Raw genomic sequence first — 26,599 nt, 5'->3', positions numbered from 1 at the left:
TCAGTTAACGGTTTTTCGGTTAACGTTTCGCCTCCCATAGGACCCATTGGTTTCGACGAACGTAAATTTTTTTGTTAATTAATTGTATATTTAGTTTTGCACGCCGGCGCCAATTTCGGCCAATCCAAGTGCTCGTAAGTGGGAGCTGAGCCATGCCTCAGCCAATCAGCGACGCCCATTTAAGAGCGACTAGGTCTCGTCGGGTTTCGTTTCCATGATGCTTTCTGTTTTGGCAGTGGCAACAACCCCTTTGCAGACTCACGCAATTTCTATATTCGATTAACAGTTATTTCGGTTAACTGCGTGGTCCAGTTGTTAGAGTACAGAGGTTGTGATGGAACGGTTGTGACTTAAAATTCCAATCGGGGTCTCCTCAACCGTCCATCCCTCCAGCAACGATTAAAAGATTAACACCGTGTGGTATTCTAATGGATGGATTTAACAAACCCTCCATAGGAATGTGGAACTTTCTCTACTTGCTCAGGGCTATTCAGAGAAAAGCAACAACAGCTCGTGCTGTTTGGCTGAGAAACTACTGAGTTTTTCTTTTATACTTGCCAAGGGCATACAACAAAAATACAATGCATTTAATCATAAAGTCATTATATCACACACAGCTAGCATCGACTGAAGGAAAAGTGCGTCTCCATTATTGAATGAATTCACGAACAAGAAAATACAATTTGGCCCAGACGAAAAGGGGGAAAGATGCACTCGATTTTTTTTTGTGTGGAAGTGATAAAAGTTGAAAGGGCTGGCCTCATCTCCTTGTCTAAGGGGAATCAGATGGGGGGGGGGGGCAAGCGGGGAAAACTCTGGACCTCCAAACAAAGGGAGTGGTGAAGCATCATCGCCACACGCCCCTCGCATTCCCACGGCGGTGGCTTCAAACGTGCACGACATTCGGGCACTGCTGGGTCTCGATATTTGTAATGCCATGTTTTTTTCAAACCCTTTAGACTTCGTCACGTATTTAAATTGAACGGAAGCGCATTCGCTGCTCAGCACCTGTGGTTTTTGCAGTCAAACCACGAGCAATGGCATTAGTGGCCTTTTTTATGATCTCGAAAATTATTGGTGGTGCAGGGGTTAATATCAACCTAGCGCACTGGGTTTGATTCCTGGCCACGACTAATATCAATGGTAAGTGATATCTGAACTGGTCCTGGGCACCCACCCTCCTGCCCCACTTTCACTAACCCGCACTTGACCAGCATGGTGAAGTATGGTCAAACAGATCCCATGACGGACACCGTGTGAGGAAGTCGTTATATCCACCAGTGGCTTGACAGGAGGCTGTGAATCATAAATAACGACATCTTAATTCGGCACAGGCCCTGAGTAGGGGTGTGTTCCCAATTTTCAGATTTATGTTTTTTTGTATCGGATTGATCTGAAAACAAAATATTGAACCTCCGTCCTTTCCAGCTAAAAGTCGTATCAAGTCCCATGGGGTGATCTTACGATTGTTAGCACGTAAGAAAAGTTTAAATTGAGTACTAAGTGAAACATATGTTAAAATCACAAACATATCCGCGATTGTCCTAAAAAAAATTGGAAATACGGATATTCGGAATGTTTAAATAAAAAACTATCCCTGGTACAAAATCTAAGCCAGTTGAACGCTGCTATCTCTTTCTTAAGTAAACATTTTAAGTCAAAATGTATCTCTTTCTTATTATTTGTTGCTATTTAGGAATTATAACAAGATTTTTCAATGGTAAACTAATAAAATCCGTTCTCTTTGCCATAGATGGCTTTTAAAATTTATGCGACACAGTGTGCAAGAGTACAGCTTTGTGTGCGCATATAATTATCAAAATCCTAGATTTCACAATTGCATACAACTAAAGAAAAATTACACTATTGATATAAACAATCAAATCTAAATAATCTTGAGTCTAAATAAACGTAGTTATCCATACATGATTAATTTCACTCAAACTTATGAAGCTTTACAGTATTGTGATGGATTAATCAAATATATATATTTTTAAAATTTGATTCAACAACCTACAGGACTTCTGGAAACTTGTTTTTTGGTAGCAATTCATTTAAACAGGCAACTCTGGGCCATCATAAGATGATTATGACCGTGATTATCATAATCCAGATGATCGCGATTATCACGTAAACATTCTACAATTGAACTCAATATAATTTCATCCATTCACTCAATTGTAATACACAATTTGCATATCAAGCAACGTTCTTCTTCAATCTCGATCTGCCACCTCTAAACAATCAGTCGGGACACCACCAGGATCTTCACACCCATTCACACTTTTATTGAGCAACTATCGGGAGCGGAAATCTTAAAAGTCAGCGTGCAATAAATTAACAGACAAGCTGGCGTAGAATCCAAATCATGTAGTTTGTTTTTTTCTGCCTTTTATGAGCAATTGCGGTTGCCTGTTAACAACAGTGGAGTCGTTTAATGGGGTGCGCCTCTTTATTCAGTTATATAATTATTTCTTTATGGAGCCTCCTGCAGGCCTGCAGGAAATTCACCAGCCCCAAGGGGGTTTGGGAGGTTCGTCAACAGCGTCACTCTAAATTCACCCCTGCTGCTGATATACGTTGTTGTCTCTGTGCCTGTCTGTTTACCTTGTCAGTTTAACACGTAGGCTTTCGCGACCAATATTATCGATAATACAGGTGTTTTGGGGTTAGATCGCGTAAATATAAATGTGTCGTTAAACCCGCCACCGCCCGACTCAACCGCCAGGTTTGCCTGTCGCCTGATGATGATAATTATAATTACTGGTAAAACGTTGCCCTCGAATTGGAAATGTTGTGGGTTTACTCTCCAACACACCGGTGTGCTGAACTAGTCACGAATTGCCACGTTTTGTTTACGTGACAAACCTTACTAATTGGCTGTGGCGGGTTTAACGACACATTTATGTTTATGCGATTTAACCCAAATAAAGTCCCTCTATTAGGTTTACTTTGTGTTTTCATGCCTTCTCCTTGGTGTGCACGTGTGTGGAGGCACACGTAATGTCCTGGTCTGTGAACCCATAACACCTGGGCCTCTCCCGTGAACTTCTGCAGGCAAGTTTGGACGACTCCATGTGGCCTCAAAGTGCACCTCACCTGGCACAAGTGTCCCAGTGATGTCAGGCCTACTTAGTGGTGAATGAATGGTGGCATTTGTGGTTTTAACACAGCATCAATTTCCATTTAATCAACCAGGTATAAAGCTCATAAACCTGAGTTGATTCCTTAGCATGTGCAATATCAGTATCTAAAATCACCATGAGTCCTCCACTAAATCAACTCGGCATGAGATGAGTATTCAATGTTGTATCAACATCATCAGTGGGGAGATTAAGGTGTGTTGCTTGGCTGCCCCTTTGTGTGCCATATTAACCTCAATAAGTGCTGCCAAAAGTTAACACCATTTGTCAAACAGTCTAAAACGGGGAATGTGATTATTCTTTGCCTTGTGTGTGTGTGTGTGCAGGTGTGTGTGGGGAGCGGTAGTGTAGCGGATCACACGCTGCCCTACAGTCTGCTAAGGCTATATGGGGGATCTTTATCTTTGTCTATGTGGTTAGCCCGCTGCGTTACGAAACTGGCGACCCGGGTTCGATTTCCGCTCACAGCCAACATCAGTAACGGGTACCTGATGAAGTGTGTAAACATCACCATAGGGGAGACAAAGGTGGACAGATGTGGTGGTGGCCACGAACCTATGCAAGTGCCCTGCCAGAATTAATATGCGCTTACTAACAGCACTTGTGCCAACATTAATTTGAAGAATATATTGGGGATATTTGTTTTATAGGCAGTGGTGACACAACGAATACAGCGACCTGACTGGTTAACATTAAAAGCCATGGCTAACATGAGTGGCAAGTGCCATCTGAACTGACCCTGGGCCTCCCCTAGGTTGACTCAGCCTGTAAAGGGTACCAGACGTGGTGTGTAAACATGAGCAGGGCGGACAGGCGTGGTGCCATCCACACCAACCCCCTCTAGTGTCGTGCCAGCCTTAATAGTACGTGCTAACAGCACTTGTCCGGAACAATTTGGTTGTCTATATGAGAATATATGTTTGTGTGTCTGCGCGTTTGTGTTTTTTCAAAGGAACAGGGTATAATAACACTGAGTGTTGTTATTGAGGGTCTGTTTTTCTCACTGCCGCTTTATTGTTTGTTTGGGAAGTTACTGAACTCCCTGATGTGAGCCCCCCCTTTCCAACATCCCCAATTCCTCCTCTCACAAGTGCCCTCTTCCTCTGCGCAGAAGCTTCATCTTTGCGCCTTCTACTCTGACTTTTATGGTCCTGCAGGGAATGTTACACGCAGTAAACAAATAGATATTTGAAAAAATAAAAGGGACCGTGCATTGCACAGTATGAGCTCACGAAATGTATAATGTAAGAATTTACTACACTCACCACATCATGGCACGTCTCTCTTTTTTTTTTGTTCGGGAACACTTTTTTAGTTGCCGGGTTCTCATGAAGCTGATTGGCGAATATCACCGGCGAGCGTTTGGCTTCATGCGGGAGGAAGACCGGAGTGCGCGGGCAGAGTTAGTTCGCCTTCTTGGAAAACAAGTTAATCTGAGATGTTTCTAAAGGTCTGTGGATCCATCCGCCGCGTGATCCACGTCGATATTTTCATAACCAACGGCGGCTGTCCATAAAAGGACCGCCGATCTCCAATTTCAGATTTGAGATGCACCAAAGTAATATATCAGACTACCGCATTCAGTGGCTGCTGCATATGTACTGAATTACTGTGCAATATTGGAATATTAAGCACAATGTTATTATTCCTGGAACCCTTTACCGACTGCGGAGACATACGTTTCCAAGACACATCACAGCAATCAGACACAACATGACTTCGTCCCTCAGTGTTCCATCAAAGCACCGCAGATTTTGAAATCTCTATATGCAGGGTGGTGTCTGAGAAATCTCAAGGCTGTCTCTGTGTGTGGATGGAAACTGAGCACATTAGAGGTTCCCTTAACTGCTCTCCTCTCACCCGCTCTCACTAAATTCCACACCCATGCATGTACGTTGAACTTCTTTCGCACCATACGTAGTCAACCGTGCTAATCGGAGGTGCGGGGGAAGGACAATAAACTGAACACAAAAAGCAGTTCTAAAGAAATTAGTTCGTCAATCTAGATGATGTAAAAGTGCATAGCTCCAGTGGCTTCCTAATATCGGAAGGAAGAGCGTTCGTGGTGGCCACAGACGCGCATCTGAAAGCGCGCGATGCAGCGACCGTCTTTGTTCTCCATGTTTATTTGTTTCCTTTGTTAATGTCGATTATTCAAATCCATCAGGCATAGCAGGAAGAATACAATGAGTCATAACGTTATTGTTCAGGACCATTGGAATGTTGCTATGAACGATTGCGTTTATATTTCCCAAAACATTTCAACCTGACCTCATCTTGCCTCGTTATTTCATCTTTTTTTTTTTATCACAGCCTGCCTTCAATAACTGCTCTAAATATAAGTATTTTTTTTACAGTTTTGTCTGTCTAACATATATCTTCAATTGTTTAGTAAACGTATTATACGTACATGGCCTATGGTTTCATCATATATATCTTGAGCCCCACTTTTCAGCTTTCCTTATTTATTAAGTCATCAATCATAGCCTGCACTTGATTTCCATTGGTTATTATAAAGACCACGTCCTCAGCAAATCGAGGACGGATAGTATTATGTTCATGAATACACGTATGCATTAATTTCTCCAATCTTATGTTTCCAAAAACATCTCCCAATGTCAAATCGAAGACTTATGAAAGGACATTTAATCAATGCCCAGCATAAGTTGCACACAATCATCTTTCTTTTTCATCTTACTCAAAGAAACATATCGGAGCTTGAACCCACAATCTTAGAGAAACTGACCTGCAGCTGTACATTGGTAAGATTCTTCATTCACCCAAGCAAGTACTAACAATTGCCATGTTGATGACTTTTATATATTACGCAAAATCTTCCACTTAAGGCACGACAATACGAACTCCCAATTTTAATGCTGAAAAAAATGACCTATAAAACAATTTGAGAGATTTTTACTGACTCGCTTTAAAGTTGAAGCCATCATTAATCACAAAAATAAATAAAAATAACAATTTCGCCAACTCTTTACCAGGTTACATTAATATGCATTGAAGGTATAGAGCCATTACTAAGGTATTTTAAAATTGAGCAGTAACTTAATATGCTTGCAATTTCCTAGTTACTCCATGTCTTGCCAGCACCTTGCTCCAGACTTTGAAAATATAGTTTCCCTTGTGGTCAAGTCCTTGAACAAATAATGTTCTGGGATTTTGATTCATTTGTGTCTATGGGTTTGCCGTCAAGCATTTCAAAAGCCCTTGTAAAGAAATTACATAAAACATGATACTATTGTGGGAATTTGTAGTAATTGTCTTGTTTTATATTGTTTTCTATCTGCTGTTACCTTAACCCATCACCAAAGAGCAAATGTTGTCCGTAAACTATGTGTCTGGCCAGGTAGGGCTCTAACAGAGGACTCAACTCACCATCAGAAGGTTGCAAGTTCAGATCCTGGTGTGGGAATAAATTAAACAAATTAAACCACCAGGGAAATATGTAATTAGTACCACTTTGTGGAAAGTCAACATTAGCTCCACGAAGAGACTGACCCTTACTATAAGAAGGGGGAATTTACACCACTGGCTCAAGATTGTCATCAGAGATGAGCACCACTAAATGATATTGGAGCATAAACTGACTTGCTTATGTCAAACATTTCTGTTATGATTAGGGAGTAATTCGTTTCGCCCTATCGAATTATTTACTAATCTAGTTTCTATAGGCTTAACTGCATGTCTCCAAACACTGTTGATTGTGCATCAGCATATGTGCTATCTATGATACATTACATTTCAATTAACCTCACAGTCCTATTTAACTAGCATTGTAAATAGCCCTGATTCATATGGAGGGAACAAGTGCAGTTTTAGAGGTATGGTTCCAGTAAACGTGGAACGTTGGACCAACGCTGGGCCAACGTTGGTCCGAGGGTTCCGACGACATTGAATCGAAATGTCTTTGACTGAAAAGCTTAGGAAGCCAGATATAATGCGCCAAACATCGCGACTCTCTCACGCGAACGTATAAAAAAAAAAACTTGAATCCCCTTAATAATTATTCACGTGTGAACATCAGAAAGGCACAATTTCAAGGTAGGCTTGATAATTTTTCTACACGCAGGACCTAATTTAAACCTTTTACTTCTAACATTAGAATTACCACATGAATGGCAGCAACTGAAAGACCTGAAGTCGCTGCCGTTAAATGTGGCATAACTTTGTTAGTGCGCTCGGCAGATATTAAAATAAAAAATAACACAAACTACTGGGAATTTTTTTCTTCTTCTCGTGATTGAACATGTGGTCCTTTGCGTGAGTCTGCAAATAATCATGTAATCAAGCGGTAAGTAATGATACACCACGCTGCCCTTTATGAGTGATGGAGGTGCAGGTGTGGTTGAGGCAGCGGTAACGCGTATGACCCAGTTCGCTATTTTCCCCGACTCTCTTTCCCACAAGCCGTGTTTCAAGCCCGTGGAACATCTGAGTGGTTCCTCATTTTACAATTTTAACTCTAATGGCCTCGTGCTCAAATGTATATGATTTGATTCACCGTCGGTAGGTCACGGCTATTGGTATGCGCAACAAGTTTGATTCCATGTTCTTAATTTCACCATATGAAAGCTATTTGGGAAAATAAATTTGTTACGTGATTATAATTATAACTAATATACTGCAGGGGACTGTACGGTAAATAGCAGAGGGCAGTGCAGAAAAAAAACACATTGTTGCATTCCACTTAAATGGGCTCATGTCCGTGCTCCCACATTCACCATCCCCTACTGACCTGCGTGGTGAAGTATGGTCATATAAAGCCCCAAGACTCGCACGACGTGGGGAGGCCCTCACCCAGCAAAAGGGTCGCACATGGACATATCACAATAGCCTTATTTGCTTAGGAAAGCTTCTATCTGTCTCAGTATGGTTGATCAGAATCATCCTGCTTTGAGATGTTTATTCAATGGGTGTTTTTGCATATGGGAGGAAATCATAATGTCAAGAACAAGTCCATGAAAAACTAAGATAAGACTGAAACATGCAGATACAGCTCAGAAGAAGCCGGCTTGTTGTACTGCCTTTTACAGACGCATCATGGCACCGTGAGTGGATGTCATCCACAGACTGGCTCCACCTGGTCATGATCCACTTCACTTTCAAATGGCATTTTGAAAAAATTCAATCTGAATTCTGAGACAAGGAGAACACTGTATTTGTGCTGCAAATTCTCAAATAGATATGGTGAGAATTCACAACACACGATAGATGTGAATTGGAAATGTTTTACCATATTTTCTGGAAAATCAGACACTCTGGGAAATAAGACGAAACCTGAACCGGTGACTGGTGCCAATTAAGTTATACAAATCTGGTCACACACACACAACCAACGTTGGTTTGAAAATACAGGGTAAAAAGTGACCTATATTCTAGACGATTCAGAAACAGAGGGCCTTACTTTCATAAACAAAATATATTGAACTGAAATGACAGTCCACTTTTACAAAATACACAAAGCTTTGCTGGGTAAGTGATGTGTCTCCTGAAGACCAATATCATCTGAATGCGCTATTGTTTAAAATGCTGGAATAATAATGTACAGAGAGGTAGAAAATGTATCATCCTGCAAAGACAAGTCACGTTTGGCGAGGCGGTTGCGTACTTAGAATGAAGAGGAACAGCATTTTGATAGCATCTCGACAAACCAGGTGTTCCAAAATTATTTTACGCACTTGTGTATCCTACAGCCGTTGTCAAACCAACAGCTGTTGCCCATTAGCATCTGTGCCCCTTCATCCTTGAGAAAATGCTCACGCCATACTGCGCATGAAGACATATTGCTACGTCTGCCTGCATTTAATATGTTCCTTCACAATCCATAACACAAAGGAAGCCCACGTCATTTGAAAGCATTGCAACCGAGACGTTCACAAATTTCACACGACCTAAAATGTTTAGTGTTTTTTTTTGTTTCTTTTTTTTATTGTGCTTATATTGCCCGTTTATGTTTTATTCCCAGCAAGACGCGATCGCCTTAAGGGGCCCAGGAAGAGAGAAAAACACACTGGTCATTTTCTCACTCGGGAGCAGAGCACAGGAAATTGCCTCGAAAATGTTTTCAGAGGAGAAGGGTCTGGGGATGGGATGGGTGTGGGGGAGGTGTGGGGGATGTGGCGGAGGCGAGGGGAGGGTGAGCTCTGCCCTTTAGTAAAATGAAAACCATGCGATTTCGGATAGATGTAATATTTGGGAGGCAGCTGGCTGTTGCTACGTCTATGTGTGTCGATACATGGGGAGCGGTAGCTTCGCGCGGTTTGTGCCCCGCGCTGCAAACCCGGCGACCCGAGTTCGATTCCCGTTCACGGCCAACACCAGTGGCTATTATCTGAACCGGTCCTGAGCCTCCCGTAGGTCGACTCAGCCTCAAATGAGTACCTGGTGCAGTGTGTAAACGTCACCACTGGGGAGACAAAGGCGGCCGGGCGTGGTGTTGGCCACCCACCTCCGCGTGTGCAGTTCCGGCCTTCATAGGTGCTCACTAACAGCACCTGCCCCAACAGTCTGTGAAGGCTACACGGGGGATCATTGTCTTATATTGTGGGAATAGTAACCACCCATGTTAGATTCCTGGCCATGCACAACAACAGAGGCAAATGATGTCTGAACTTGGCTGAATCTCCCCAAGGTTGACTCAACCTAAAATAAAAAAATCTATCTGCGATGTTGCACTTTATATTATCAGCACACAGGAGAGATAACGGACACAAACGCGGTCAGACATGATCCTGGCCACCCCATGCCATGATCTTAAAGAGCCGCGGCAGCTCTAATAAACACTCACGAACGACACTGGCACAAATGGTTTACGCTGGGAAGAATGATAATAGATGTTGTACTTTTGTGTTTGTGTGTTTTTTTTAAATTTCTGTGCTGCTGTCTGGGCTACTCTGCTCCTTAAGAACACTGGGGGCGAGATGGGTGGAGGGGAAGGGAGGGCGGCAGCGCACATGGGGTAAGAAAATCGACAACACGTGTGCGCGCGCCGCGTTCCACGTTTACTGGAACCCGTAGAGAAATGACACGGGGGGGGGGGGGGTTAATGCCGGGGCTTGGCTGTTTCCACGACGACCCGGAGGGGAGATGGAGCCAGGCTGAAGGGGGTGGCAGAACGACGGATCGTGGAATGCCACGTGCAAGGAAAGGAGTTCGTAAAGGATGGGCCACAGACGAGATGGGAGTGCATCGGCGAAGACGTTTTTGGTTTGTTCTGTTGGGAAGCTCGGTTGTTGTTGTTGTTTAAATCTATCAGAGATTTACGAAAAACGGTGCCGATGGTTATTTTGTTGTGGAACTAGCACCCGTGTCTAGCAGAGAAGGTCACCGCCCTTAAAAACATCCGGGTGTTCACCAGCATTGGTTCAAGCAGAGCCTGACTGCTGATGAGGAAACTGTTTGTTGGGAGCCGCACCAAGAGTTTGTGCTTTTGTTGATGCAACGCAGTTGAAGATTTGCACTCCGAGAAGGTCATGTGCGGCCGATTCAACTTGTAACAAAAAAAAAACTTTTATTTTTTTTTACGTTGAGGGATATTTGTAAGAGGCGTGTTGTCTTGCTTATGTTCTGCACAACGACACTCATTGACGGTCATTGTCACGTCGTGTATTCATTTAGTGCAGTTCGTTGGGTTGTTTTTGCTACTGACGCACTGTAGCAAAAAATGTCAAAACAAGGGGTGGGTCGAAGCGATCGTGGCTTATGAATCTTGCAGGCACGGAGTGTTTTTCTAACGGGGATCAGGGGTGAGTAAGGTTAACCGTGAGCATCGTGCGGAGAAACGTTGAGCAGACGGCGTGGCAAATCTGAACGCTGTCTGTTCAGTGTCAATGCCCTCGCATGATATCCATTATGATGAGAAAATGTAGAATCATGCATGCGGCTTTGAACAAATATGTCAGGGAGCTTCAAAATATTTGGGGTAAAATGCTAAAATAATGAAATTAGGTCCACAAGCGACAGAAATGTTCAACAAATGCATCGCAAACTATGTTAAAGAGTTCATTCTCTCAGAAGAGTTTCATTTACTGAGTTTATTGAAATAAAAGTTGGTTTGAAAATACTGGTGAATGGACCGATGCCATTGCATACAATCCTCTTTAAAAAAAATCCCAATTCTGAACAATTTAGCACTTTATGCGGCCTTAATATTTCATCAAAATAATGCTTTTATTCAATCTAGTTTAAGTTGAGGTACGATACACTTGATAGATGCCATCCAGTTAATTGTCATCAGGACGCTACAGCACAGCACCGTAAACAAAACCAAAACATTAATCACGGCTCCAGTTGTGGCTGCTGAATCAGAACTTCTCTGTTTTGGAAACTGGTACGTCACGCAACTTACGCGTTTTGCGCGAGTTATTTCTCGTGCTTTTTCATGGAACCCCCCCAAAAAAATCGCTTCGTCTCCAGAACACTTTCTCGGGGAGGGCTACGTTTCCAGACGTTTGGCCAATTTTTCTTTGAGCATTCTCTTCACGTGGGAGGAAATCAAGAGTTGTGTTGAGAAAAACACGTGCGTGGAATAAGCGTTCGCCTCATCACGCCGTGCACAGAACAGGCCTGGAAACGACTTGCTGTACTGCCGGGCAGGTGTTTCACACGGACTTCATCCCTGCGCCATCCGCCAACCCAGCCTCAACGTGACTGCGTTACGGGAGTGTACCATCACGTCCGGCATTAAACAGATCAGCAGGTTTCATTCAGGTGAATTCCCCAACTACCTCCACAGTATGGGAACCTCATATGCCAGTAAAAATATGATAATTGGTTTTTTAACCCTTCTATCTGGCAACAAAACTGACACCTTTTTACAAGGAGTCATGTTTGCATAGACCGCAATACCTGCAGTCATAATACAAACAAAAGACATAACTCTGATAATGTGCACTGTCCTTGACGTTGATTGGTCCACACCCGAGACAGCTTTCCTTAGAGCCTAGTCTCACATAGCGTTATCTGGTCCAACCCATGTGAGACTAGGCTCTAAGGAAAGCTGTCTCGGGTGTGGACCAATCAACTTCAAGGACAGTGCACATTATCAGAGTTATGTCTTTTGTTTGTATTATGACTGCAGGTATTGCGGTCTATGTAAACATGACTCCTTGTAAAAAGGTGTCAGTTTTGTTGCCAGATAGAAGGGTAAAAAAACAATTATCATACCTCCACAGTATTCTTGTTTTCTTCGGTAAAGTCACGTAGAAGGGAAATGATAAAATAAACGCAATTTTATATATGTCTATTATTTTATTATTTCCCTTCTACGAAATCTTGTAGAGGGGAATTTATTTATTATTTCCCTTCTACGTGACTTTACCGAAAGAACCAAGAATACTAAAAATAGAATATATATTTATTTTTTATTATTTCCCTTCTACGTGACTTTACCGAAAGAACCAAGAATACTACAAATATAATATATTTTATTATTCTATTATTTCCCTTCTACGTGACTTTACCGAAAGAACCAAGAATATTAATCTCTGCAGTCACGAAAGCTTTAAATAAAACATAATAAAGTATTTTATTATGTTTTATTTTTATTATTTTATTATTTCCCTTCTACGTGACTTTACCGAAAGAACCAAGAAGATGAATCCCTGCAGTCACGAAAGCTTTAAATAAAACATATTAAAGTATTTTATTATGTTTTATTTTTATTATTTTATTATTTCCCTTCTACGTGGCTTTACCGAAAGAACCAAGAATATGAATCTCTGCAGTCACGAAAGCTTTAAATCAAAATTTACCTCCACAGTCTTCATTTCATCACCAGACCTCCAATTTACTCAACCCCTCGATTTATTTGGTGTTGATGTACAAATGAGACGTTGCACTCCCCTTCGTGTTCAACACTTCTCCAAAAGTACGGTTCGTGGAGAGCGGTGGTGCAGTGGTTAGTGCCCCGTGCTAATCATTTCCAATCCAGTGATAATACAAATAAAGTTTAATTCCCGGTCACACTTGACGCCAGTGGCAAGTGATATCTGAACTGAACCTGGGCCGCCCACCTTCTCCGAACCATACTGGCCAATATGGTGAAATATGGCCAAACAAATTCCCATCACCAAAACAGGATGGGTGGTTTGGGGAAGGGCGGGGCTTCATCCAGCAGTGGATTGACAAAGGCCTGAAAATTACCAATGTAAAATAAAATTGGAAAGACCTGGAATTGCATGGGTAGGATGCCCATGAGGAAAAATTATGTTACATGGAACATCTACTGAGGTATTAGAAATCACGACACGTTTCCTTTCCAAAAAGCACTCTCTCCCACGGCGGTGGCATTTTCGCGACACATTAAGCAGTTAACGTTACAGCGTTTAAAAGATGTATAAATTTAACAGTTGACTTAGTGAAACCCTACGCCACTAAGTATATCTGTCTGTTATTGTAGAGAAGCTAATGCTTGAATGAATAAATGTTTACACATGTGCATATACATTACATTCAGAGAGGCTGGGCTGCTCAGTGCATATTAATGACTTTGGCTGTGTGCCTCAAGCTTGGCACTATGACTGTGGGTAGATATATAACAGGTTGACCACCCACTTAGCTAAGTAACAGTTTATTTGTTTTAAAGGATTTCTCACTCAATTGGCAACATAATATGTTGTTCGATGAAAAAGCAATAATTCAGGTTAACATTTATTGGGTTATTAATTTAGCCAAACGGATACAATTGGCTATTGGGTGGCTTAGACAATTGAAATGATCCTCCAAGCGATCGTATGAGCACAAACGGATGGTACTTGGTGTGCTGGATACTGAGCTAGTTTCTACACGTTCGTCAGTATCATTCATTAGGCAGGCCATTAAATAAACCCATTGAGATGTATGAAACGTTGCCTCTTTGGCAAGAGCGACCAGGACTTTTATTTCGTTATGTGTACTTGTATTCTTCACAACGCGACATTTTTTTGCATTGTGCATAATGCAGCTTTACATAAAAACACATTCCTGTGGAGGGAGCTGGTAGGAACGTTGGGTTGCTCGGTCAATGGCCAGGGTCAACGGCGGCGTGGTGTATTCCGCAAATATGCCCGACCGTGAGGGCGGGCACAAGCCGGCGTGAGTAGGTTAAACGTTGAGTTTTATAAGGGCATCACGGGGTGACCAGCCCCTCCCCACCCGCCCCACCCAGCCCCTCCCCACCCTCCCCACCCAGCCCCACCCTCCCCACCCAGCCCCACCCTCCCCACTCAGCCCCTCCCCATCCTCCCCTCCCCACCCAGCCCCTCCCTGCACGACGGACGGACGGACACAATAATCCCCTGTGGGCTGGTGTAACCAAGAGGTTGCTACCAGTACTAGGACCCATTTCGGCCTGAGAGGGTCCTTGCCTATAAACATGTGGCAGCTCACAAGCATGGGATGAAGGCAGCCCGACTCTACTGATGAGACGCGACATTTTGAAACCTGTCCAGGTTGCTTGTGTTGAACAAATGCTGTTGAAATTATGCGAGATGTGGCAAGGAGGCATATTGTCTGCTCATTTTTTGGGTTCAATGGCTCACTTCGCAAAAGGGTTGGTCAGAATTTTGCTGATGTCACTGCACTGAGCCTTGTGATCTGAGTTTGAGTCCCGGTCACGGTGAACACAACCCAACTTTACTGAGCAATATATCACAACAAACTAAACAATAAAACTATATTTTTGTATTTTAGTCGGGTAAGGCTCACTGAGCTCTCTGCCTCTTTTTTTAGAAGCGAACTGAAAGCTCAACGAAGTGGCTCATCGTGTGGAAATGTGGAGCAGCCAAAACTCTAAACGGTTGTTTTTAAATGTGGGGGACAACACCTAAAGATCCGGAAAAAAAAATCTTACGCGACCACGGGGAGAATACGCAAACTCCAAATATGCAGGCTTCAGGCTCGGGATCGAACACACGACCTCGTGCATACCAGGCGAGGGAGTTAACATCTCACCACCGCAGCAACTCTGTGGTGCAACAGGCCCTGCATCACTGCCATCACACAGGTCTCTCTCTTGAAAAGTAAATGGAAAAGTCCAATAGGCGCTCAGCTGATATAAATGTAGCTGCTGCAACCCGGTTCAATTTTTTAAACAAGATAATTCCCGGCTCAACAGCTCAGAACCTGTGGTGTGAAATCGACATTCCTACGTCATGAGGCAGCTTCTCTTAAAGAAACCACTACACGCCTCCCACTGTTTAATAACACTTCAAATATTACTACATGTTCTGCACAGTTGAATCCGAGTCACATACCATCTCCATGAAGCAGAGGAGGAAGGCTAGCCTCAAGAAACATACCTTGATTTTCATGAGTGTGAAGAGTGTGTTTTTTTTAAAGAACATTCATCTAAAAAGAGAACGAGAAAGCGAGAGACGCCTGAGCACAGCACAGATGAGCCACAGACGTTCAAGAGCACTGGTGTGTACTGAATTCCATACAACAGATGAGTATGTACATACATCGCTTTAGATTTACTAATGCGCATATGCGTGTCAAACATTCTTAATTTTAGAACTTTCGTGACTGCAGGAATTATTATTTGGTTCTTAACCGAAAGAACTAAATAATAACGTGTCAAACATATTTACAATGTAGTATTCCAGGACCGGACCATGATCAGAAATAGAACGCACACTTCCCAGTCTACACAAGATTAGCCTAGGCCAGAATAATTAGTGGACAAACAATGTTACATTCATTTCGGTGGCCTTTCTGGCTTACCCCAAATTACAGCTCACTCGAGTCTGGCTTCGTGAAGTTACTGTGATTACTTTATGAGTTCCAGAGGATATATTGGCTGAGTCGAGCCCTGCCTGGGATATGAACCCTAGCAGAGCATTCTCTGCAGAGCCACTTGCTAGAATACTACAAAACAGTAGTTCTTGATGCGGGCAGTGCTTAATATATTATACATTATTTTGGCACGCCACGTTCTTATCGACTTATATTGTCCTCACGATACTTATTTAGTCTGATGTGATTATGGGAATTATGGGTCAGATATTATTGGATAATTATGGAAAGGCAAACGATGTACTCAAGTTGCAGTGCCTTACACCAATAATCCTTACTCCAAGCCAACTTTGTAGCGTTCTGGAAAATATTGAACGAGATAAATGTATCCCTAGATACATGATCTACACATTGGCACGCATCGATGGATTTGCCCTTGTGACTGAGGCTTTGTATTCTGTGCGTGCATGGCTTGGCAGGTCATCAGGGTCACTGTCACACACTGTGGTACAAAACTGATAAACGCCTCTCCATAGCGGCATGTGTGACTGCATTATAAAGTTCACATATGCATGTTCAAGAGCAATTGGCCAAGTGCCAATCCTTCAAAGTGTTCCATAGTTTATTTCTTCGAGACGTAGGCTGTGATGTACCTAATCTGGACTCAAAGAATAGTGGGTTATGATAATGGGCCCCGATGTGAACTCTGACCTGATTATCTTGACTGTGACCCAAAGCCCATTTTAATTCGTGCTATCATCGCGGAACTTTAATCACCAGACCGGCAGTGTGGGGATAATGACAATATCTGCATAAATCCAGGACATTCTTTTTTTTAAGTGAGGAATTTCAACATCAATTTCGGCAGCAGGGCTCAGCGAGCAGTGAGCGAAGCAGGCCATGCCGATTTGGCTATATGGGAGACCCCCTGCTCTCAGCCTTATAAGAGGAGCATTTCAGAGGAGCTGTGAACTCCACATGGATTCACACGGCTGCCACTGAAGGGAAGAAAACGGGGGTGGGTGGTGGGGGGGAAGTTGGATATTGTTTTTTGGAGAGAACTCGCACTGAGGAGCTTATTTGATTAATTGTCGGGGGCTAAGCAGCTTATGGGCACGGCTCTTTTGCTCAGAAATAATCCACTCCCTTCCTGCTTTGTGCGCCCGTTTGTATGACAAGACCCTCTCTGATCCAGAACGAGCACTCCTCATTGTCCCCGTGTGCCTTGCTGGAGGTAGAGGGACGGGAGGCAGTTCCATTGGGTGAGAGGAGGGCAATTTAAAGGGCTTTATTATCCCTGCTAATCAAACATGCCTGTGTCCCAACCTCTATAACCCCCATGGCCGTGCCCTCCAAAGTACTTGGTAAATAAACTGAGGCACAAAAGCAATTGCGTTTTCAAATACTGGCTCGCGAAAAAAGTCACGTGCGGGAGGGCTGATTGTGTGATGGGAAGGCGACCTGCAAGAAGGAGTTTTAGCGATCACAAGGGAAGTGTTCAGATGCAGGGAGGAGCCAATCCGTATTGATTGCATGTGTATATTTACAATAATGCGCAACCATCTCATCCCGATTACACTGTGTCTTCCGTTATATTGCATGCATCTCTCTGTTCTTTTAGTAGAGCAACTTACATATGAATCAAACGTGCTGTTGATATAGAGGTAAATAGTCACAAAACCATATCACTGTGCCATTCATTTTACAAAACAAGCTGGAATTCTAAACTACGTTCTTTTTATATTTTACCATGTAAGGTTCACTGAAATGGACAATACTGCATGAACATAAATCACGACAAAAGAAAACAAGTCCCCTGTAACTTTCAATACATGGTACTAAACTAAAACTAAAATTAATTTTTACCAGGTGATAGCTCAACGAAGTGGCTTATCACATGAAAATGTATCGCAGCCAAATATTCTGAACGCATGTTTTAAAATGTGAAGGGGAAAACCAGAGGACCTGGAGAAAAATCCACGCGACCACAGGAAGAACATGCAAACTCCAATTATACAGGCATCAGGTCGGGATTGAACCCACGACCTCCTGTATACTAGGCGAGGTAGTTAAGATCTCATCACTTCTCTCTTACTTTGGCTGAGTAAAATAAATGAAGGGTTCACTGTCAAAATAAATCATACATGCTCTGTTTGCCCCAAATAAATTCCAAAACCGAATTTCAACAGTACTTTAAAGAAAAAAATTATATTATCTTTTACAAAGAGGTTCTGCTAACTGCGTCTCATCGCTTCGGAATATTTTTAACTTTTGCACCAATTTGGCCATCCTGGCAAACCCGCACGAAGGCTCGGCTTGCGCTCCGAACGCGACAATCGGGCATCACTCCTGGAGGCCGCAAAGTCGCGCGGCAAGTCCAGAACGTCGCACGAGATCCCGTTCCAGCAGCGGCACGCCAACTCCACACATGCCTCTCCGCCTCAACAACCGCATCAAAGCCAGGTTCGGTTCTTTGGCGATATTGGGCCAAACGTAACGTGGCTTTGCCGTCTAAATCCCGTGATCAGGCCCCCTCGGTGAGAGCGGCGCGCATGCCAAGAAACGCGTTTTCTTTATTCCCTCCCCCCGCCCTCCCCCCGTCGACCATTCTCTGCCGCACAGCCGGTCCGAGACGCAATCCCATTTTGCGAATCTTTCCCGATCGCTGCACATTTTAATTGGGGAGATTTTTGCAGCCCAGCCGAGGCATCCAACCGGTCACATGCGGTTGCTAAGCCGAGCCTGTGGCAAAGGGCTTGAAGCCAAGTTTTTTACACACATAGAGAATCTTTTCTGCCCCCCCCTCCCTTGTTTTCATCCACGGCATTTGAGGGGGGTAGTGGAATTGGCAGGCAAAGTGTGTGTCGACTTGGAATGCAAGTTTACCCCAAGACAAAAAAAGTGAGGTGTCTCTAAAAGTATTAATGCTACTAGATGGGCACTGCTCAAAACAGCGCAGGTAGCTGTGTAGTGAAGTTATAAGCGTACTCACCATTGAGTTAGTCTGCATCGATATAAGTTAGATTTTTGTAACACCAAAATGTCGGGAATATTAAATGCAAGGTTAAATGTGCAATTGGGGAGGTGGATTTAACCGGGTTCTCAGGAATTGACTTCGCCCATCATCTCTCTCAGGCGAATCACTCTTTGAGAAGTCAACAAAAGTTAAAAAACATTCTCAAAAGAGATCGCTGCTTGAATGAGCACAGAGCTGTGCTCACCCCCTGTATACAGATCTGTGAAAGGATGAACATGCCACATTGATATGACAGGGGCAGGTCTGGCCATAGGGCAGTCACTGTGATTTACCACAATGTGGTACGCATTTCATTATTCCATGATAAATAAGGGCTGTGCGAACCCTAAACAGCAATAAAAAAAAAATCAACAGCGGTCACATGTAGTGATAAACTGCGCCCTGTCATAGGAATGTGGAATTTCCATCATTGGCACAGGGCCACCGACACACTGTCACCCATTGCTCATTTGGGCATGAGGTGCAGATTATTATTTTCATTCTGTGACATTGGCGTGGCTGTGCGCGCTTGTTTGCATAGGGCGGTGGCGCAGTGGTTAGCGTGCTGCGCTACGAACCCGGTGACCCGAGTTTGATTCCTGTTCACGGCCAACATCGGTGAGGTATATCTGGACCGGTCCTGGGCCTCCCCTAGATCTACTCAGCCTCAAATTAGTGCCTGGTGCAATATGTAAACATCGCCACTTGGGAGACAAAGGCGGCCGGGCGTAGTGCTGCCCACCCACCCCCTCGTGTGCCGTGGCAGCCTTCATAGGCGCTCACCAACAGCACTTGCCCCAAAAGCCTGTGAAGGCTATACTGGGGATATTTTTCTTTGTGCACGCAGGCAACCTAAGCGACATCTGATCCTCATGACGGTACCCCGGTGTTCCAAATAATCCAAAATTGCAGAGGTAATTAAATATGTTATTTCTGGGGCATTATTTTTTTCAGGGGTGTACTTAACTCCGCGACTGGGGTACCAATCAATCCGAAATCAGTGCCACTCCGCGATGTCGAAACGCCAAACATCAGCATAAAAACATCCGTTACCGAGAAATTCAACTTCGAATAGTCCATCGTGTACAGCTCGTCGAGATGAAGTCGATTGCCGCATCGCCGACCATCAAGAGACTCAAAATGACTGCATCACGGACATTATGCGAGAGCCGGGGTACTATGGTACTTACGGATACCCCGGGGTACCGCCATAAGGTTCATATCCACGCGCTCACGTGTCTCGGGGCGGGTGGCGCGCACGTCTGCGTGCGTGCGTGCGACCTGGCTACGCGCTATCAATCAGCACGCCGATGCTGCACGGGGATTGAATTCAGCAGAAGGGCTCTTCTTTTCCCATGACCGCTCGGCCCCCGTCGTGGGCCGCCTCTCGCAAGGCGGCCCAGGACTCGGCGCCGGTCACAAAGAGACACATTGTGCAGCTGGGCCTGCGCCGCACATCGAGCGTTGAAGGAACATCGGTGAAGAAATATCAACACTGTTGCCTGTAAATGTTGTGGTTTGGCTCTCCAACACGCCGGCGTGCTGTTCTAGTAACGAATTGGCACGTTCTGTTTACGTGACAAATCGTACTCATTGTCTGTGTCGGGTGGTGGCGGGTTTAACAGCACATTTATATATTTACGCGATCTAACCCAAGACGCCTATATTATGGATGATATTGATCGCGAAAGCCTACGTGTTAAACTGACTTGCCTGCTCTGAGAGGAACATTTACCTTTCGAACAATGAAAGGTAAAGGTGTGGCCCTGCAATTGCGTGCTCACGCCACTGCTGCTGGAAAGGCCTCCCACCAGAGCGACCCTCTAGATGGTATTTGGTCTACTCTTCCATGTTTACAAAGAGGTTGCTGTCGCCACACTTTACCCGACCTACAGGGGGACCTGTCAATCAACTAACTGCGGTGCACCCGTATGTAAGAGTCACGTGGGGACACCTTTGGTGAAATAAAAGACAGGCTGCTAACGGGTGGGCACGGGAAAGCATGGGATTGGCCGAGGACTTCGCCGAGGGAAACAGCCAGAAGGGAGAGGGGAGAGTTGGAGGCAGAAGAAGAGACCAAGGGACAGGATTGGTGGGCAGGAGGAGAGGGAGGAGATTCGAGGATCGTCCTGGAAGGTTTCCGAAGGAATGAGGAGGAGAGGGTTAGATAAAGGGGGTGTGATTCATGCTCGGGGATTTTTGGGGAGGGGCAACTGGAGAGTAAGCTTCCACGAGGGAGTTGGAACAACACAGTTCCCTCACCAACGACGACTCCGTTGGTAAGGGGACTGTGTGAAGTGTGGACTCCCTTTCACATTTACAACCGCTGGGTGAACAGAGGCAGAGAGATGGGTGATGGGGGATGGGTGATTTGAGATACTTGCCCCATTGTTACAAATGCCACCACTGCGTCGGAAGATGGATTCGAATCGGTGATTCTGGATTGCCCGGTGTGCTAACCATTCCACCACCGCGGCATCTCGGCAGCAATAACAAACGTGCCGAATACGACGAGGTGGGATTTGACCCTTGAACTCAGCGTCATTGCATCTGACCGTTTGTGAAGTGGTTAGAACAATCATTTCTAGAAATCACCATCAAGCCGGGTGGCGCTGTGGCATGCACCCTTGACTCGTGACTAAGAAGTCTGTGAGCTAAAAATCCCATTGTAACGCTAGTTGATTAAGACGGGTACCATTGTATTGGACGTCACAACAGTGATCGACGCCGCAGAGAAACCGGTCTTTATACACCGCTGGCTCATGGCTATTAATGATGATGCGCAGCAATGAACACTGGGACTCACGGACACTTTGACGTTTTTTTTGTTATCTTGCCATAAATATATTTTTCTTGGTTCTTTCGGTAAAGTCACGTAGAATGTAAATAATAAAATAATTATTCCCATTCTACGTGATTTTACCGAAAGACATACATATATAACTCCATCAAATATATTTATTTTTCGATTTAAAGCTTTCGTGACTGCAGGGATTCATCTTCTTGGTTCTTTCGGTAAAGTCACGTAGAATGTAAATAATAAAATAATTATTCCCATTCTACGTGACTTTACCGAAAGAACCAAGAAGATGAATCCCTGCAGTCACGAAAGCTTTAAATCGAAAAATAAATATATTTGATGGAGTTATATATGTATGTCAGCACGTTCCTGCTTGTGATGTTTGAGCATGTGATAGGATACCAGAGTGCTCACGGATAACCCAGGAATACACTTATGTCTGCCACTCAAAATCCATGCACACTAACGTCCAACTTTCTGTACTGTCTTCTGCAGGCCACCTCACGGGCCTGCAGGTGGGTGTGAGACACGCGTAATGATCTCGTTGTGATCCACCAACCTCCTCCCACCGTGAATGGCTGCTGGAACAAAGCCATCTGCCACCACTTAATGGTTTCGCTCACAAATCTCCGCACTCCACAGCTGTCTAAGTCAGGCAGTAAGGGTGTGTGAAGACTGCGGACGCGAGCCATTTAATCTGGCAGATGCCGAGCAAAACACAATGGAGTGTGGAACGAAGAGAAAGGGGCGAATATGTTTCGTGAATTAGTGCACAGACTAACAACGCTCAAGTGCTTAAAGTTAAACCCGGCGGAGAGAGAGAGAACAAGCTGAGAGTTGTAAGTGCCTCTTGCTTAAGCAAATTAGGGTTACATTGTTGACTGCTGAAAGTGTAACTAACCACCCTCGTTCTCTGGAATTAGGAGTTTAAAAAAGGGGATAAGCGCACGGATTCGGCTGAAGATTGTGGCAGAAAAGGCAGTAAGGCGACTAGGATTATCTTGTAACCCTATCTGTAAACAGAGAGAGTGAGAGAGTCATGGGCTTCCTGAATTAAACGGCAGAGGGACTTGTTCCCCTGTGATGCTGAAGCTGCCTTTGCCGTGAAAATCTTCAATGGAACACGACTTAGTAGCTTGCGATACCTTCGGCTGTGGCGATATGTGGGCTCGACACACACACGTGCGTGCTCACTCACTGGAAATGTTTCAGAAATTGTGTCAAATAAGATTAGACAGAGACAGAAACGTGAGTGATGGTTGTTGTTGAGTGTACCCTAATCCATTATAGAATACGAACACGCAACTAAAATTATATTACTATGAGTAGACAGTTCAAAACACACACTTCTAAATCTTTATTTAAATCTTGATTTTAAGTTTCGAGTCTAATGTATGCAGGGCCAAATTTAGATTTTGTAGGCCCCTGGGCAACAGGTACTAATTTAGATTTTGTAGGCCCCTGGGCAACAGGTACTGTGAGAGGCCCCCCAGTAATATTGTCCAAAGGAAAACAAAGTGAAAGGAAAATAAAATGGTATTTTTACAAGGCGAACAACAAATAAAATTCAGCATTCACAAGTGAAATAACTTTTCACTTAATCTCTGGAGGCTCTGCAGCTGGTGGAGGCCCCTGGGCTGCAGCCCCTAAAGCCCCGTGCCTTAATCCGGCCCTGAGTGTATGGCAATATGTTCACGATCTAAATGCCAATGTCGAGGTATGCCAGCTACGAGAAGGCTTCAGGAGAGAGTTTGCGTAGTTTTGCTATTCCGTTGAAGGATCACAGAATAGTGGTTGATTTACTATGTGGCCAATAGTTTGGGTTACATGGTCACAGTCACCCGACTGTGGCTTGTCTTTCATTTTCCATTTGTGAAGGATATGTGCGCATTGGCCTGTTGATGCTCTGATGTGGTTGATGGTTCTTTTGTTTGTACATTTTGTTCAAATTATATTATGGGAATAATCAAACTAAATATGAAAAAAATGCTTCTAACATATAATATGTATGCAATGTGTAAACAGAGATGTTAACATGGTCGAATTTTTTGTGTGTAATTTTCTTAAATATTTAGGGAATTATATAATGTATATTACATGCGTTGCTAATACATGTTATTGTTTAATGTTCACATTTTGCACTTTTAAGACGTGTTAAACGGAAAGTTTATTACAATATTAATAGGTGATGTTTATCAAAGAGTGACTCATGTATTTTCTGTAAATATGCTTTCATTTAAAATGAACCAAAATATGTGATATTTTATTCCTAATATTTTTGCATTCACTTAGAATAGACTATGCTTAAATAAATATTAATTTCTTAAAATATGGAACATTTTCAATCATGTATTTTCACCAACAATAGCATGGACATCTGCCATTTTTGGCAAAGAAAATATCACATTGCTTAATCAAATATATATGAAAGAACCACCACAATATTAATCCATGTAATTTTTTTTATGTTTTAACATTTTTATGAGAAAAAATACAAACCCATGTGGTTTTGGGCCACAGACATTGCACTTAATTTAGATTAAAATTAAATATAATAAAGGTAACGGAGCCAAACGTCAAAAATATGAATGGGCTTAAATAATTGTCGCGGCCAATCTGTGGGGCAAAAATGAAAAATCACAACGCACAATACATTCGTCCAAATTTGGACCAAAATAAAAATGCAAAATAAATGTTCGCGTTTTTGTCCACTCATTCATGTTCAGGCGTTACATTTATTAAGATAAATAATGGACATTAACCATAATAATCTGCTGAATGCTGCAGAGTTCTTCCACATTCTACTAGATTCAGGAACATTCGTCTCCTTTGCAAATGGAGAATGGGGTTGGTTTTTTTCTGTCTTTAAAGGAAGCCATTACAGCTGAACGTATCTCCTCTGGCTCTCATGGGCTGTATTAGCGAACCAGCTGTGTGCTCTCGTCAGTGCATCTCGCTCTCGGGAGCCGGCCGCAGAGCTGTGACTAATCCTGCACAAAGGGCCTTCGCCCTGCCAATGGCTTAGGAGCTCCAAATGGCTGAGAAATGAGTAAGTTAGAAAGGAAACAGACTGGGAGAGAGTGGCCCAAAAGGAGGTGCAGGGTGGGGTGCACCGGGACTAGCCTTTCACATCCTGCAGGCACTTGCACATTCATTAATTCTTTCAATAATTCATGAATATATCTGTACGTTCTTCCATCTCATCAATGCCAAACATCCGTCGAGGCACACATCCATCACACACGTGCACACCGGGGTGTAAGTCCATCCTGACCACGACCGCGGTCCACTTTGCCGTCGCGTTATTTTCCCACCGAGGCTGAAACGAAGATCGTCCCTTTATTACGCTGCGATTTCACCGTTCTGTCTCTGCTTTTTGTCATCTCCTCCACATTGTTCTCTCTCTCGTCTCTTGACTGCCAGTGAGCACAATAGAGGGCTCACACTTCAGAGGGACTGCAAGAATTTGAAATGACAGCAGCAAAATAAAAACACTTCAAGTATTATGAATATTTTCTTTAAAATCTGCGATGTGTAGGCTGGAGTACTACAATGGCCGTTGGAGCTTTACAAAATTATCCAAAACCATGATCAACTATTCATGTAAAAGAACAATCCATGTCATAGGAGAACTGTAGTAGGGGTTACTAACAAGGCTCGAGAAAATAACCAAGATGGTTGGGAGATTAGATACCCATATTCTTTGGTTCTTTCGGTAAAGTCACGTAGATAGAAATTAATTAAATAAATACAAATTTAATCAAAATTCTAAACTTTAATAAAAAACCCAAAAATGTAGATTTTTTTTACTTGTATTATTTTTATTTTATTATTTTTTATCTAAGTGACTTTACCTCATAGGCTCACACAGAGACCAATAGACTCACACAGAGACCAATGCACTCACACAGAGGCGCGTAGATTACAAGGGCCATGGAGATGCTACCGGTGCTGAGCGGTAGAAGGAGATTCGGAGGTGGATGTGAGTAGCGAAGAGGTACGGAATAGAAGCTCACGGAGAGAAAGAAAATCCAAAGATTCTAGATTTGAAGCTTTCGTGACTGCAAGGATTCATATTCTTAGGTTTTTTTTCGGTAAAGTCACGTAGGTGACCTACGTGACTTTACCGAAAAAACCTAAGCATATAAAAATCCAAAGAGCTCAACCCATGCACTAATGAAACATGATAGGACATAAATACAATATAATGTGTTCATCTGCAGTACTTCATAAACCTATAAAGTATAAGGATCGCAATTTTAGGGTGGATTATCACATTATTCAGAAACAATGATCAATGTACTGTACTTGTTCGACACTTTTAAGCAATGTATACATCTTTATGACCATTTGAGAGCACACTGAGAAGAAACATCTCTACTATTCATTGTACACGAAGATATGGATCACGAGAGCAAAGAGTTAATTTTACTCATTTTAGCTGAACATTTGAACTGAGCGAGCAGCACACAAAGGCTTGTATTTGTAAATTATTAAAGCACCTTCGCTTGCAAGCAATAAGAGTTTGATTTGCACGTACATTGAGGTAACGTATCGGTATATCTATTTAATGTGGAAAATGCAGTTCTAAAAGCGTTAAGCAAGTGTGCTTTGTTGCTAATTTTGGTCGGTGTTCCAGAGCAAATTGTGGAAATTCCACATTATTATGGTGGAAGCCAGTCTCTCCAGATGAAAAATAAACTGTTGAATTTTACCAAAAGTAACACTCACAAATTGAAACAAACATATTTGATAAAAACACTTCCTACGCTTTGTTTCTCATGAATTTAATTATCATCACTATAAGCCACTGCTAGATGAAAACATTCCGTAATCCACATGCACTAGCTTAATCGCTCCATCTCCTCGGTGGACGCTCTCCCAGATGCATTCCATTCTTCGTTCAAACAGAAA

This window comes from Lampetra fluviatilis, chromosome 29, assembly GCF_964198595.1.
Source record: "Lampetra fluviatilis chromosome 29, kcLamFluv1.1, whole genome shotgun sequence".
Classification (NCBI taxonomy): domain Eukaryota; kingdom Metazoa; phylum Chordata; class Hyperoartia; order Petromyzontiformes; family Petromyzontidae; genus Lampetra; species Lampetra fluviatilis.
This window is presented reverse-complemented; position numbering follows the sequence as displayed.